Source organism: Meriones unguiculatus, chromosome 9 (assembly GCF_030254825.1).
Source record: "Meriones unguiculatus strain TT.TT164.6M chromosome 9, Bangor_MerUng_6.1, whole genome shotgun sequence".
In the NCBI taxonomy this organism is placed as follows: domain Eukaryota; kingdom Metazoa; phylum Chordata; class Mammalia; order Rodentia; family Muridae; genus Meriones; species Meriones unguiculatus.
In genome coordinates, this window is record NC_083357.1 from 52,663,626 (window position 1) to 52,679,246 (window position 15,621).

General features: G+C 41.9%; 1 protein-coding gene across 1 annotated transcript in view; it reads right to left on the bottom strand.

Moving 5' to 3' along the window:
* The window catches only part of LOC110550052 (T cell receptor alpha chain MC.7.G5-like), a 521,238-nt gene that overhangs the window by 273,443 nt on the left and 232,174 nt on the right, over positions 1 to 15,621 (bottom strand). The gene's annotated exons all lie outside the window — the stretch shown is intronic.

Here is a 15,621-nt window from a genome sequence, read left to right on the forward strand (position 1 = left end):
TTGTCACACATAAAAGACACTGAGGTACAGTCTGTTTAAAGTTTAACGTGACATTTTAAAAGGTACATTGTAAGTTTAGTAAAGCTTTTTGGTTAGTCAGTTCTTAGGGCGGTTTCCCCTTAGAATAAAATATCAAATTTTATTTTTCCTATAAATGATATCATTTTGCTATTCTTTCTCTAACATCACTAGGAAAACGAACATTTTACATTTCTTTGACTATTTCTTATAAAATGGAATATTTTACATCATAGCTGTCTGTTTCATCTTAGAAAGCTTTGAATTACAATTCTTGCTATGGTGGATGGAAATGTGCTTATATATAACTGTGAACTTCCCTGCACACCTGCATATACATACAGTCGGTCATTTATTCATTCAACCATTGCTGGCTAGTGGGTATTAGCATAGAACACTTGAGTGAGAGATATTTTCTTTTCTTTTCTTTTTTTTCCTGTAACTAGCATGCAAAATAATAGGTTTCATTATGGGATTTTCATAACATTTTGTGTTTGTTGATTCTCCTCCCCCATCCTCTTGTGAAATGATGCTCGCATGTCTGCTTATTCAAAGATTATAAAAGGTATTTATTTTGAATGACATACTAAGATAATGAAAAACAAACTTGAAGTATATAGAAAACAATCCTTGTCATTAATGTTTTTTATTCAGCTGTGTATCCACAGCGACTTGGACCACAGGATGCTTTGAAGTTGTCTGGATGCCGTGTGCTGCTGGTTTGCTCAGAATCTAAGTGTTGGTCAGAGCTCAATGATTTCGCTTCCCAACTCAGTCTCACACATTTGACTGTTGTCATCAGGCCTCAGAAATAAAATGCCTGCTAGCAGTAAGTCAAACACCTTTTTGCTCAGGGAGATTTATTTGTCCAACCTGAGAAAAGGGTGAAAACAGTATTTCCAGTCAGTGTCAAAGGCCAGGCTGTTGGCATATGTAACTTAAACCCTACTTCTGCGGGCCACAGTTTACTCACTGGGGCTTCACTGCTGAGTTTCCTCACAGTGCTGCTGTGTATGGGACTCCACAGTGAACTCCCCATTAGGAGATACCTGAAAATAAAATATCAGTGCAAGCTGGGTGTGGTGGTGGGGAGACAGAGGCAGGCAGATTTCTGCGAGTTCAAGGCCAGCCTTGGTCTACAAACTGAGTCCAGGACAGACAAGGCTACACAGAGAAACCCTATCTCAACACACACACACACACACACACACACACACACACACACACACACACACACCAGTGCAAGAACTCCATCCTAACTTTCATAGTGGCTGGAAGTGATGGTTGTCAGCATCACAGAATCTAGAATTACGTAGATGCAAGCCTCTCAGCACACATGTGAGGGGTTATCTAGGCTTGGTGGGTCTCGGGGCGTGTTCACTGGGGATTATCTTGATTAGATTGATTTAAGTGTGGGAGACTTACCCACTGTGTTTGTGGTAGCATTCACTGGGCATATTGGATCCTGGACCGTATGAAAAGGAGATGATGAACTGAGCAGATGAATTCATTGCTCCCTGCTTCCTGATTATGGCTGTCACGTGACCAGCTTCCTCAGACGCATGCTACCTTCACTTCGACCATGGAATGCATGCTCAAATCTGGTTGTGAATTTTAAAGATATTCTCATATTTGAAGAAAATGAAACTTCGTTATATGTGCCCAAAGTAAAAAAAAAAAATAATAATTTGACAGTACTTCTTACAAGGCTCACCATATCATTACCTACAAATCAATCCCATTTTCTATATTAATGGCCTAATAGTATTCTACAGCAGAAATGAAATTTTACTACTTAGTGGTGCCTAAATACATAGATGTTTTCTACTTTGTCTGCTCAGTGCACTGTTTCTTGTGAAGTTTTAGTGGATTGTTTATATCAGGTTCAGGGAGTACTCTTCTGTTCTTTATACTGTATTGATGTATATCAAATTCTTTTTGGAGCCTACTAGGATAAACTTTCTGGATGTAGCTGTCCTCTCCTGATGAAAGATGGGGAGCTGTTGCTCACTTCTTTGTGGCTTCCTTCCTTTATCTCATCTATGCTACCTACACCTAGATGCCAACTTGCAACCATGCAGCAACAAATAGTGCTAGCGCCACTCACAAGGTGTTGGAGACAAAGGAGAAAGAAAAGGCTGTGGCTTTTGGCATGATGCGATGTTACCATAGAACTCATGTCACTTGTCCTGACTCTTTTCACTGAGGTTGCCAAACACCTTTATTGCTTTATTTTTATTTTTTGGTGAAAAAGTCTTGTAACATTTTTCATACAGACAATCTGAACTGATACTGTGAGTTGTAGTAATTGTGGAGAAAGCGCAAAGTTTTTATTTTAAAGCTGGGATTGAGTTGTACAAAAGAGAAATAACTTCATAGTTTCTCACATCAGCAATCACATGTTTGGAAGAACACATCTGGTTGGCCACTGAACGGGAGCATCTATACTTAGAAGATTATCTACACTTGGAGGACCTCTGTCACTGGCATTTAGCAGAGAAAATGAGGTTGAGATGTAAAGAGGCAGAAGAGAAAGAGGCGCTGCTCTTGAGATTTTGTCAGCATGCTATTCCCAGGTGACCTGAGAGTTGAGGAGAGGGCACAATGCACTTTTACCACGTGATTCAGTGATAAGTGAGACATCATCCTGAGGGCGAATCCCTCAGACGTAGTTTCTCATATATCCTGACATCTTTTCATGTTCTACAGAGTTCTTTTGACTATATCTTCTGGATTCAGAGGACAATATTGAATTTCCATTGTGCTCTCCTTTGTACCTGTTGCTAGTTGAATGCCCTAGAAATATCTGCCTCAGCTGTGACTTATCCAGGCATCATTTTTAGGCCTCAACAATCTGCGTCACCTTAAAAAATATGTTCCGAAAGTTATGTTTATGGGTAATTTTGCCTGCATGAAAGACTGTGCACCATGTGCATGCAGTGACTGAAGAGGCCAGAAGAGGGCGTCAGATCCTCTGAGCTGGAGTTAGAGACGGTTGAGAGCTGCCACATGAGTCCTGGGAAATGAACCTGAGTCCTTTACAAAAACAGTGATTAAAAAAAAAATTCTTCTATATAACACACACTTATCACAGTTTCCCCTTCCTGCCGTCCTCCCATTTTCCCCCACCTTTCCTCTCTCCCACATCCACTCCATCCCCCTTTTTCTTCTCCCCTCAGAAAAGAGAAGGCCTGCTAGGGACATCAAAGGAACGCAGTACAAGAAGATACAGTAAGATCAGGCACAAACCCTCACATCAAGGCTGGGCGAGGCAATCCAGTAAGAGGAAAAGGGTCCCAAGAGAAGACAAACCAGTCACAGACACACCTACTCCCACAGTCCAGACTCCCACAAAAACACTGAGCCAGTCACTGTAACATATATGTGGAGGATCGAGCACAGACCCATGCCTTCAGTCTCTGTGAGCCCCCGTGAGCCATGCTTAGCTGTTTCCATGGGCTGTGCTCTCCTGGTCAGACACGCTCTTAACCATGGAGCCATCTCTCCTGCCCATTATTTATTTATTTTTTTGAGACATTAAGCAAGCACTCTACTAATGAGTTATGGACTCCAGTCACACATTTTCGTAAAATTGTAAGTAACAATTTTTATACCAGAGTATTCCAAAAGACATCACGACTCAATAACACAAATACTTCTCCTTTAAGAAGTGAAACTTTTTGAATATTTAGTGACATTTAAACTTGACACGAAATTTGAAATTTCCATTTTTACATCTTATTTAGATACTTTTAGTATTGTATGTATTGCAAGATACACCTTTTATGCTTTATTTCCCTTTACAGTTTGTCTTTTGATTTAATTAAATTGGAATATATGGCTCATTTATCAGGTTCAGGCCTTCACTAGTGCCGCAGTGTCTATGTGTGTGAGATAAGACAAAAACTTCTGCTTTCAGCAGATGACACACTAGTTATGTTAAATACACATACTGATTTTACAGTGAATTACAGCAAATACACAGTTGTGAGTTGTTCAAAACCCTCAAGAAAGGAAGAAAAACATCCATAGACAAAGAATGTGAAATCAAGAACAAGGAGAGGGAAGTTAAAAAAATACAAAAACATAGTCTCAAATTGCTCACACTGACAGACTGAACCTTAGAGGGAACTGAGCCTGAACTTGTTACGTTAATATTATGATTAAAATATTTTTTATTAATGCAAGCTTTTGTTCACTTACAAAATAATAGGCTTCATCATTATGACATTTTCAAGCATGTGTGTTATGTGCTGTGATCATTTTCACAGCCCATTACTTTGTCTTGCATCCTTCCTTCCTGTTAGTAACTTTCCTTTTCATAAGTAGGTTCCTTCTACTTCCATGTTTATAGAAGCATACCTTCTCACTAGCATAAGCCCCACACTTTCTAATCTCCCTCCCACCCCTATTACCTTTACCTCCTTCCTAAAAGTTCCCTTCCACGTTCATGACTTGTTATTATTTTGAGACCCGCTGAGTTTAAGCAGGATCATGTGTGTGACCAGAAGAGCTGAACTGTTCATGGAAGCCTGGCGGACATCCCAGTGGACACACAGCTGACGACGCTGACTGACTGTGCTTCCTGCCATCAGTTTTGCCTCAGCGGTGGTCTCCTTTCTTACCAGGAAGCTGCAGGCTGTTTTTCCCCCCATATTGTTTCTATTATTCCTGACTTTTTAGTCATTTTGTTACAACTTTTGTGCCTCTTAGTGTTTTCAGTCCTTCCTCTTCATATTATTATATGTCACTGTTACCCTGACGCTTGTTCATGGAGTCACACAGGTTGCCTTTAGTTCACCCTCTTTAGTTAGTGTTTGCTGCAGCAAAATATCCAACAAAGCATCTGGCAGGGAAGCCAGGTGGCAGGAGCTGAGGCCACATTACACCTGCCGTCAGGATTAAAGGGTGAATGCTGCTGCTTAGATTCACTGCATTTTTTTTTTCATTCAGTCCAGGACCCCTATGGAATGTTGCCATTCACACTCAGCCTTCCTGCTTCAAGGAACCCAATCTGGATAACCCCTCAGAGGCATCCTAGAGGCTTACGTGCCAGGAGATTAGATATCCTGCCAGGTGGGCAGTCAGTAGTAACCATCAGAGCTCTACCCTTGGTCTGCTTGATACCGAACTCTTCCGTTTTAAGTCACACCCGTCTGTTTTCATAGGCCCATGGCCATCTCTTAATGTAAGAAGCATCCGGCCAAGCTGTCAGAGCTCGCATAGTCTTCAGCAGTTCCAGTACTGTCCAAAAGTCTAAGTACTGAGCTTATTCTGAGACTCAAGTGATTTATTATCTGTGAGTCCCCAGAACATAAAAATGTTACCCACTTCCAACATACCATGACACAGACTCAACAGTAACATTCCGAAAGGGAGAGATGAAGGTACATCAAGGAATCCACATCTGGAGAAACCTGAAAACCTGCAGCCTCACGCCAACACATGTGGTTTGTGATGAAATCATCTGGCCTCCACAGGGCATGGGTGAGCTCTGTACCCCCATCTCTGCTAGCAGTAGCGCACACCTTCTCTTGCCTCAACTCTATCTGATGCCTGCAGCTTTCTCAGTGACATCCCACGGCTTTGTCATCTTCAATATCTTAGGATATCTGCAGCAATTTAGGTTTCATTTTCAGACCTTCACAGTGATCTTTCAAAGCCCCTTTTCAGACTGACACTTGCGCACATTGCTTAGCCTCAGCAACTCTCTGAAACTGTGGAACAGGACAATACATAATCAATTCAATCTTGCATCTTTCCTGGTTTCAAAACTGGTACACCCTATGGACAATTGTCCCAAGTTCTTCTGCCGGCTCGAGATGTAGCATGACCTCCTGGGTCACGGCTACAAGTGGCTCCTGTGTGCTTTGGTGACTGAATCTGAAAAAATCAGTTTCGAGGCAATTGGTTTCAACCACGGAGCCCCTTCTGTATAATTCTCAGTTTAAGCTTTCTCCTAAAAAATAAATCTGCATTTACAAAAGTAGAAGCTTTCACGAGTAGGTTTTTGCAGGCAGAGGACTTCTCCAATGAGGAGAATGGGGTTCTCCTTAATAATTTCAGATGCTTGTCATCTTCACTCTCCATGTTCACCATGTAAAACTTTCTCACACACTTTTCCTCACAAATGTCACATTTTTTCTTTTACCTTTTTTAAAAAAATTAATTACACTTTATTCACTTTGTATCCTCCCCATAAACCCCTCCCACTTCCCCTCTAGATCCCACCTTTCTTCCCCCTTCTTCACGCATGCCCTTCCCCAAGTCCACTGATAGGGGAGGTCCCCCCTCTCCTTCCTTCTGATCTTAGTCTATCAAGTCTCATCAGGTGTGGCTGCATTGTCATCCTCTGTGGCCTGGTAAGGCTGCTCCCCCCTCAGGGGGAGGTGATCAAAGAGCAGGCCAATCAGTTCATGTCAGAGGCACTCCCTCTTCCCATTACTATGTAACCCACTTGGACACTGAACTGCCATGGGCTACATCTGTGCAGGGGTTCTAGGTTATATTCATGCATGGTACTTGGTTGGAGTATGAGACTCTGGAAAGACCCCTGTGTTCAAATTTTCTGGTTCTGTTGCTCTCCTTGTAGAGTTCCTGTCCTCTCCAGATCTTACTATTTCCCACTGCCCTGCAGACTATCAAAGCAGATGCTGAGACTTATGGCCAACTGTTGGGCAGAGTGTATGCAATCTTATGAAAGAAGTGGGCAAATGTCACATTTAAAAACCTTCATACTCTTCCCTTTTTTCTGACTTGAATGAGAACAGTGAAAAAAACCATGATTAGAGGCTGAAGGCTACTACCCTATCTTGAAATGTCCTCCACCAAACAATTTAGTCTATGCCTTTAATTCCAAGCTAGCTCATATTCTCAGGACATAGCAAGAATATAGTGGGGTCTTTTATGACACAAGTTCAGTTTCTGACAGTGTCCATTTTCCCACCTTAAACTCCATGAGCTGGGTTCTTTCTGCACCAATTCCTTCTTCTCCTGGATACCATGAAAAGAGGTCACAGCACACAAATTCATTGTAGCTCATGTAGAATACTGCTCCCTTGAAGTGTGTCCTGTCTCGTCTGTCTCCTTAGATAAAGTGTTCTGATGCTTTACTGTTTGTGTGCACTTTTACAATTCTTTCCATGAGATGATAGCAAGAACCTGGAAATAGTTGATCCAGATAGCAACCTTAGAAGCGCTATCTCTCTCAGACACTGGCCCTGCTCCTCAACCTCTACTTATCTGTCCTGCATGATTTTTCACATTCTTAGGGTTCCACTGTGTTTTCAGAGCCACTCTCTCATTGGCTGCCTATAGGGATCATGGTCCTTCCTCATACTGCTCGGGTCCCCAGGCCTTTCTATAAATATGTGTGGAAGCCTTTTCGATCCTGTCACTGTTTCGTTCTGTATGTCTGCAAAACAGGAATTGTATGGATGATGCCAATGCATGCCTCTATTGTGAGCACAAGCTGTGCCCCAGTGGGGGCAAATATGGGAATGGAAAGACGCTTTTCACCTGTGGATCTGGTTTGGCTTTCTGGTGCCACTCAGGAGGTTACACATGCCTATGGAGACAACACATGCTAAGGAGATGATAGGTGTTGAGTAGCAGTTTCCTCAAGATTGAAACTTCCCGTTCAGCAGGGACGCTCACTAAGACAGAAAGAAAACAGACTCAAAATAGCTTCAGGAAGTGCCTAAAACTGACCAGATTCACCAGGCCTCTCTGTTTCTAAGAGTGAACAATAAAGATTGCTGCGAGTCACTCTCAGACTAGCCGAGCTGCAAAGATGACTCAGAGGAGCCAGGCAGCCTGAAGGAAGCAGAAATCAACTGAGCTGACCCGAAAGGACACTCTCCGGGCTGTCAATGTGCCTACAGGCTGTGTAGTATGCTCCAGGTTCAGAGCTTTTGCTGACATGGGATTCTGGTGATGTGGCAGTGTTTGAGTCATCTCTGATTTGTAAGTAACCCTTCACCCATATTCTTGTAAGTAACCCCGGGAAAGCCCACTGGTTCGCCAAGTTGGACGTTGGCGTACTTTGGTCTGTCATGGGCTCCCTGTCTGGGTGAGTAACCACGTGTGTTGTGTCTTTTCAAGAAAAGTGCGTCACAAAGCAACATATTAAACAAAAATGTTAAAGACGATAAATGAACTCCGCCTACTTAGGACCAACATGATCTATCTGTAACTTGGAGTTTTGAAAACTGCCCTCTCCTTTCTAAATCTGACACTACCTTTCATAAATCTACCTTTCAGCTTTGTCGTAGATGCAGTGTATTGGAAACTTAAGTTCTTTGTGTCTTTTCTTAATGCCAGAACTTATTGAAAAACAAGAAATTCACAAGGAAGGTGTGATTTCATTGGCACGGTATTCCCAATTTTCTTTCTTTCTTTCTTTCTTTTTTTTTAAAGTTTATTGTTTTTTTCTTTTTTTAAAAGTTTATTGTTTTTGCTTTTTTTTTTTTACAATTTATAATTTATTCACTTTATATCCTGACTGTAGCCCCTTCCCCTTCCTTTCCTGTCCTCCTCCCCTAGTCCACTGAAAGGGGGAGTCCTCCTTTGCCCTCTGACCCTACCCTATCAAGTCTCATCAGGACCGCCTGGATCCTCTGTGGCCTGGCAAGGCCTCACTGCCAAATTGCAGGACAGTCCAGGCTGAGTTGCTAATAGTATCTTGAATTCCAACTAATATTATTTCTCGGTTCACATGTTACATATACGTTACAAAGGACTGAGAATTCGTAGATAGGAGAATTCCCAATGATGAGGAAAGTTGACAGACAGTGATACGGAGAGTAGCTATGAGGAATACTGTCGTAAACAGCTGGAGAAGTGGCTGCTGCAGGTGTGAGTTATCTGTCCCCTAGCCCTGGCCTCGCGTTACTCCCATGTTTGAAACCTCCATTGTAATCGCTTTCAATAAACTCGACTTCATATTGTCTCCTCCTGAAACTCTTTTCCACAGCACAGCCAAGAATTGGTTTTCCTTATCATGGGTCTCTGAAAAGAACACCCCAGGTGCCCGTGTAGAACTGCTTCCCTCTGGTTTTGCTTATGGTTTTCAAAAGAAACTCGGTGAAGAGCAGCCAGGGAAACTAAGTCACAGCTTGAATGGTGGGCTGCCCTGAAATTTCCTTTATCATTCTAACTAGTCCATTACTTTTCAATTTCATCTCCCACAAAATTTTAAGACATAAAGTGCAGGTAATTCTTTGCCAGAATGTGTTGTGAATAGCATCTAGTTCAGGTTCTTGGAGAGTTTTCCATCCCATCTAAAGTATCATGGCTACTCATCACTTTCCTCATGTCTATTGATTGTCATTCAAGTTTTCTCAGCTCCCACACAAATCACACTGATCACACATTAAGCTCTATTTCTAGTATTCTAAGCCTTTTTTTAACCTGTCTCTCTAAATACTGACAAATTCCCCCAACAAACTATTTCTAAAGCTTAAGAGGCACATGCTCAGGTCTATTCAAAGCAAACTCTGACTAATCGTAGCTATTTTTTTTTCATGTGTATTAAGAAGACGTTTCGCTTCTGTGACAAACACCTGAGATGAACACTTTAAGGAAAGAAGGGTTTATTTTGGTTTGTAGTTTCACAGACTTCATTCCAAAGTAGGTTGGTTCCATTGTTGTTGGTGGTGTGAGGTGAGGCTAAAAAACAGAGTGGAGAGCATGTTGCAGTGTGGGCATCTCATCTCAAGGCATATGTGAGGGATGGACAGAGGGAGAGAAGGAGGGAAGGGGAGGGAGATGAAGGAATGGAGAAAGAGAGAGGGAGTATGATACCTATCTATGTATCTATATCTATCTATCTATCTATCTATCTATCTATCTATCTATCTATCTATCTATCTATCTATCTCTCCAGGCCAGGATATAGCCTGCAGGAGACATCTCAGAGAGTTATTTCCTCTAGATAATCCGGTTTTTAAAAGTTTCCAGCTACCATCAACATCCCTAGAATTCAGTACACGAGTCTTTAGGAAGTATTTTATATTGAAGCCATTACAGAACTCCTGCTTAACAAAACAAGAAGAGCCAAGGGAATGTATTTGCAGTATGAGCAGCATAAGCTCAGGTGAGAATTTACTTATGATATCAACTGTGGTGCTTCCTCGTGGAGCACAGCCAAATTTCCTGATACAGTGGCGTTCACTAAAACTGAGGGTTTCTGTTGCCTATAAATGTAAACGGATGTGTTTCCCCTTCCCTTAGGCTTTCAGTGTTTGGACACCTTTTCTAGCACAATATAAGGAGGCTCATTATATCTTATTGAGGTGACAAAACGCTTGACAAAAGCAACAAGAGGGAAGGTGGACTTACTTTGGCTCATAGTTTGAAGGTCAAGTACGTGTGTGACAGGAAACACATGGTAAGGTAGCTCTAACTGTGGCGGCAGGGACATGAGGCAGCTGGTCACACGTGTTCTCAGTCAGGAAGCAGAGGTGAATGCTGGTGTTCAGCTCACTTTCTCTCTTTTCATTTTTTTTTTTTTAAACAGGGCCCCAGCCCACAGGGTTGTGCCACTCACATTCATGATGAGTATTTCCTCCTGTGTTAAACCTTTGGAAACCCTCATGGACATACCTATATGTATGTTTCCTAGGTGTAAAATCCTGTTAGGTTGACAATGAAAAACTATCACAAGACAACCCCGTGCTGGGCACCAGCATTCGTCTCTTCCTGCTTCCTGACAGAAGTTATTACATGAACATCACCTCAATTTTGTAATTCCATGCATTTTGTGCTACAATAGACTGTGTCCTCTCAAACCACGAGCCCAATAATTTATGCCTTAAGTTGCCTTTGTCAGATATTCTGTTATAGAAGCAAGAATAAAAAATAATATGTTGATCATGAGGATAGCGCCTCATAGAACATAGACAAACAGGGACAGACACACACACATACGTACAGTACATAGACACACACAGACACAGGGACAAACAGGCTCACAAGATAGCCCTCAGGCAGGCAAAGGTTCAATACCGTGCAATAGAGGATGGATAAAGTAAGGACCAGGAAGTAGAGTATTCAAATACAGACTCACTCTTGGTTAAAAACTCCAGGGGGAAGTGTTTTTCTTTCTTTCTTTAACACAACACGGTTGCATTATTGATAACTCAGAGTTAATCTCTAATGTGTTATAATCCAAGCAAACTAGGACAAGGACAAAGAAGGAGAAAGAAGAAAGAATTTGCTTAGCACAAACACTGAAGTCAAGTGATATAATAGCCTATGTGCTAGGGTTATGGTCTGTTATCACAACAATTTAAATTCCCAAACCTTGGAAGTATTTTGCTTATACTGACAGTCATTAAATGTGTATTTTGCACAGATCACAATTCTGATTCAGTGTCTCTGAACTACCAGGATGTCTTTTACTGAAAGACCAAAACCAAAACCAAAACCAAAAACCAAAGCGAAGCACAGACTTCTGTGCTTATTTGCACCATGCCTTCTGCCTGAGGTTTCTGTGTGGCTGCCCAATGAGATGCTATCTCTGTGCTTGTCAGTGCACATAAATAAAGGGCTGTGTCAGCAGGAATCAGGCTTTTGATCCACAAATCTATGGAATTCGCTGTACTCTTTGAGTAGAACCTTTCTAAGGCAAAACCAGCAACCCCCCTTTCAGGGTTTTCCCACCCTCTGTGGAGAATATATTCTGGTGCCTTGTTTGGATACTGTCGAAACCAGTGAAGGGCAACATAGTATGTAGAAGAGACACCGAAACTACAACGCAAGCTCACAGACTGTCCTTCTGCCGCAGAGACCCATGTCTCCTGGGATGTGATCCATTCCGCTCTTCCAAGCCCTGCAACAACATGAAACCATGGCAGGGAGCATCAAACAAGGATCTTCCTCCAAGAGGGCAGCTCAGGCGCTGGACAGGACTGTTACCTGACAGGGCTAGTGCTAGAAGCAAAGTGAAGAGATGCATCCTATGCACCGTTTCTTCTGGAGTCCCGATTTGAGGTCTTATGACACTCAGTGGCTACTTCAGGCTTGTAGCAGCTCTCAGACAACGGACTGGGGAGGTGGTTTCTGGCTAGCTCTTATCACTGGTTGGAAATGGGAGGTTCTCAAGTTAACTAGAGAATTGTCTGAAGGAACGGAAATAGTTCTCCACAACTTAAGAAACACTCACTGTTCATTTGAGAGAGTCTGACTCTATTCTATCTGTCTGGATATATATATACTTCTACTCCTCAGAAAAGGGGATCCTCACCTACCAACCCACTCCAGCACATCAGGTCCCATCAGGACTGAGTGCATCCTCTTCCACTGAGGTTAGGCAAGGCAGCCCCTCCTGGGGGTCATAATCTAAAAGCAGGCCATGGAGTCCATGTCAGAGATAGCCCATGCTCCCCTTACTAGGAAACCCACATGACTACGAAGCTGCCCATTGGCTACATCTGTGTAGGGGGGCTAGGTACAGTCTGTGCATGGTCTTTGCTTGGTGCTTCAGTCCCCACAAACCCCTGGGCCCAGGTTACTTGACTCTGTTGCTCTTCTTGTACAGTTTTTGTTCCCTCCAGGTTCTTCCATCCTTCCCCACACTCTTCCACAAGGCACTCCATGCTCCTTCTAATGTTTGGCTGTGAGTCTCAGCATCTGTTTTGATCTGCTGCTGGGTGGAGCCTCTCAGAGGACAGTTATGCTAGGCTTCCATCTGCAAGCATAGCAGAGTATCATTACTGGTACCAGGGGTTGGCTCTCTCCCATGGAGTGGGTCTCAGGTTGGGTCAGGCATTGGTTGGATATTCCCTCAATATCTGCTCTATCTTTATCCCTGCACATCTCGTAGACAGGGTAAATTTTGGGCTTAAGCTTTTATGGCTGGGTTGGTGTTCCCTTCCCTCCACTAGAAATCCTATCTGGCCACGGTGTAGCCAATTCAGTCTCCATGACCCCTGCTACTAGGAATCTTAGCTAGAAGCATACCCTATTGTATGTATCCAGATTGCCTCAGAGATGTCCTTAGCCCCATTTTTGCTTCTCTCCCCACTCCCTCTGGTCTCCAGCCCTCCCTACATTTGATCCCTACTCTCATTTCTTTTCCCACTCCCTCTTCTATCCTGTTCCCTCTTTTCATATACCCCCACTGTCTATTCTATTTTCCTTCCGAATGAGAATTAAGCATCCTCTCTGGGGCCCTCTTTGTTACATAATTGATTTGAGCCTGTGGATTGCCGTATGTTTATCCTGTAGTGAGTACATACCATGTGTATCTTTCTGGGTCTGGGTTACCTCAATCAGGATGATATTTTCTAGTTCTGCCCATTTGTCTGAAAATTTCATGGTGTCCTTGTTTTTAATAACCGAGTAGTATTCCATTGTGTAAATGTACACAACGAGGGATATCTGCATATATTCTTCCATGTTCATGAACATAGGTAAATGGGTTAACAATTAGCAGTGATGATTTCTACAGGTTGGGGTTGTGTGTTCCTTTATTTTACTTAATAGGTGACTAATATTAATTTTAGAAGAATGTTATTTTGAGAATAGTTAATCCTTTAAGATATAAGTCCAATTTGGTACTTATAATGTAAAATAGGCAAGAGAGTAAAGGAAACATCTTCATTCTAGCTACATCAGCTCTTTAAGAAGAGCTATATCTCTAGCCTCTATCTCATTAACTCTTCATTCCTCTATCCTAAAAATGCTGAGAAGAACTTACATGGTATGTATTCTATTTTTGGAAGCTGCTTATCATAATAAGTGTTCAAATTAGTGTGTGATATCCTCAGAAATTCTTCTGTCTTTTAAGGGAAGCAATCGATATAGGAAACAATATTAAAATGAAGAGTGTAAAAATTGGGTACATGAAGAGGAAGACTTTTGCTTGAATGTAATAATGATGCACAGTGGTTTCTACACTTAGTTATTTGTTAAGTTCAGCAGTAAAACTCACAGGCTTTTTTATTACTACTCATATGTTTAGTCCAGGTGGAAGATTACACAACCATAAAGGCAGGGGCAATGCACATCGTAGGTTTAGGACGAGAGGATTTCATTTTCACCATGGCACCAAATGCGTGGTTATGTGGTTCATACAGACACACACTCCAGAGCCTGAGCTGTGGCATTTGAATACAGGCGCAGCTGACTAGGAGCCCAATGTCTCCACAGTACAGTTGAGACTCTAGACTGGGAGGTGGTGACATGTCGGATATAGAATGTTTTTTCCTGTCTTAGGTGGTACTTAATGTGTAGACTTTTTCTGCTTGAAATCAATACATTGGAGCTTTCTCTTGCTGCTCATATCAGCATAGGCTTTGCAAAATAGTCAGTTCATCACTATTTTTGAAAGTTGCATGATCTTCATGGATGATCAGAGATGAGGGTACTGTGCCATCTTGCCATGCTCACTCCTGCTTAGTATGATTAGCATGCTAAAAAAAAAGTGATGTTGGATCGTCTTCACTGAGAAAATAATTATTCTCCACTGGAAGTGAAGAGTTTCTCCAAAGGCAGCACGGACTCGTTTCCCTGTTTTCCTTTTTTCTTTTTTTTTCTTTTCTTTTCTTTCTTTTTTTCCCTGCTTTTCTAATAATCAGTTCTTAGGTTTACTTGGTTGTACCTGACTTGTAGCTCCGTTGAGGACAAAAGATCACAAGTGAAATCCGTGTCCACTTTATCTTTGATTTTTAGGTTTGTTTTTCTGTGAATTGTGATTATTTTCCCTGTTCCTCTTTTTCTTGGAACCCACACCATTTTTTTATGTATAAACACACACACACACACACACACACACACACACACACACACACACACACAGCTATTTAGTTATTAAGCTAGCCAAAAAACAAAATATCATTTGGCTCTAATTTCAATTCAGATCCTTCCCACTAAATTGCCTGTGGGCATCATTGCAAATGGAACACTGCCATCTTGTGAGCTGGCACAGAATATCTGGAAGTTTGTATATGCTCCCATTACCAGCCTTAGTTTTCATTTTATTCCTGACATTGTTCCTTTTCTCCAGCGAAGGACAGAGTATGCCTAGCCACCCTCATTCTGTCACTCAGTGGCTCCATAGACACTGGAGAAAATGCGGAACTCCCTTCCAAGGAGCCAGAAAAAAAGAACCAAGCCTGAACCCTATCCTCAACATGCCTTAACACAGAACTCTTTGTTAGTATTTCAGTAACTAGATTGTATTTTGTTAGAATTAAAACACTTATTTCATCAAGTCTATAAAGTCACTTATTCTCAGCATCTTGAACATGCATCCATGCTTCCGTGGACAGTTAAAAATAAGGACACGAATGTCTGAGATGGAATCGGAGGGATGAGGGGTGATGGGTAGGAGGGAGAATAGATGGGATGTTACAGAATGCAGAAAGCACTTTAGCATGTATGAAAAATAAAGTGGGCCCCTTTTCTGGTTTTATAAATATTTTCTGAAGCATCATTGAGTGTAGTGGTGTGTGTGCATGTGTGAGTGATGGGCTGAACGTTTATACATAGAGTAAGGTATTTTCACAACTGTTGTGGACCATGGTTTCCTAATGCATTTCATTTATGGGTCCACCCTGCCTTTCTCATACAATGTTTTTTTGACAGTCTGGGTATACA